This window comes from Heterodontus francisci, chromosome 28 (genome assembly GCF_036365525.1).
Source record: "Heterodontus francisci isolate sHetFra1 chromosome 28, sHetFra1.hap1, whole genome shotgun sequence".
In the NCBI taxonomy this organism is placed as follows: Eukaryota; Metazoa; Chordata; class Chondrichthyes; order Heterodontiformes; family Heterodontidae; genus Heterodontus; species Heterodontus francisci.
This window is the reverse complement of record NC_090398.1, coordinates 63,305,208-63,306,626: the sequence shown is the minus strand read 5'-3', so window position 1 is coordinate 63,306,626 and position 1,419 is coordinate 63,305,208. Positions and strand designations below refer to the sequence as shown.

Below are 1,419 nucleotides of genomic sequence, written 5' to 3'. Positions count from 1 at the left end.
ATGTTACATCTCACTCTCTGTTCTGGTGAAGATCAGAAGCAGCGATATCTGTTTACACCACCCGACAAGTCGGCCTGATGCTGTGCCTCGCTGATCATGTGGGGTTAAAGCAATTCTTCCAGTCAGTTAGTTCAGTTTTCATTTCATGAGAAATTTGGTCATCATGACTTCATCAGTGACCGAATGGTTCATGTGTCTGAGTGATGTTAATCATGATGTGATGAAATGATTGTATGTTCCAGTCTTTCCGTGGTGGGTTTTCACACTGAGTAGAAACGTGTTGGACATGGTCTGGAAATGTTTCACACCGCTCCATTCCCAACTTCATTTACTTACAGAAGATATATTTCCATCATTCCACAGCTGGCTGCACAGCCAGAAGCTGTGCTGAAGGTGACAGCTATGCATCTGCAACTGGCAAGGTGACTGAGAGGTTAAGGCGATGGATTGCTGATCCATTGTGCTTTGCACACGTGGGTTCGAAGCCCATCCTTGTCGCTAGTTTATGAGCTGTTTCGTGTGTTATTTATGTTGGGTGAGCTTATTTGTCAAGTCAGCCTCGAAACCTGTTCTTGTCAATGTCCAGACAGTGATTCCAGAATTGTTTATACTTTATTAAAATTGAGACAGACAATTGGAATTCTTCACCCAAACTGCACTGGAATGAAGATCAAATAGGGATCACGAAACGGAGCAGGATTTTTCCTCCCCTCCTTCCTTCCATCATTACTTTCTCTGGATTTGCACCAAGTGAAAGACAAATGGGAAAAGCAAATGGCGAGGGAGCAGATGCAGAAAATTATCCTTTGGCAAGAAATTTATTTTCAAATCTTCTTGATAGATTAAGTGAGTGAGCAATGCTTTGGCAGATGGAGTTTAAAATGAGGGGTCATCGACTACCGAAGATAGATCAGAGTGTTTTTTTGTAAGAGGTGAGATGTTAGAAACGGCGGAGGAGCAGAGACCCGAATACTGAATTAATAAAAGCCAGTGGACTGGTAGAAAATAATGTGAAAAGTGAACAGAATATGAAGATTGGAACTCATGTTGCAGTGATATAAAGCTCTGTGCTCCTGAAGTAAATGTCCAAGCCCAGATTGTGGGGAATCTGTGGAGAGTGATTTGGTTTTTATTCATTCTTGGGTGTGAGTATCGCTGATAAGTCGAGCATTTATTACCCATTCCTATTGCTGTTGAGAAGGTGGTGGAGAGCTGCCTTCTTGAACTGATGCAGTCCATATGGTGCAGGAACACCCACACTGCCGTTGGGGAGGGAGTTCCAGGATTGTGACCCAACAACAGTGAATAAATGGCGATATCATTCCAAGTCAGGATGGTGAGTGACTTGGAGGGGAACCTGCAGGTAGTGAGTTCCCATGCATCTGCTGCCCTTGTCCTTCGAGGTGGTAGTGGTCACGA

The 1,419-nt window shown here is 43.8% G+C and overlaps 1 non-coding gene across 1 annotated transcript; it reads left to right on the top strand.

Moving 5' to 3' along the window:
• The first annotated feature begins 416 nt into the window (after positions 1-416).
• trnas-gcu (transfer RNA serine (anticodon GCU)) lies at positions 417-498 on the top strand. Its single transcript has one exon. It is a non-coding gene; the product is annotated as a tRNA-Ser (tRNA).
• The last annotated feature ends 921 nt before the right edge of the window (positions 499-1,419 follow it).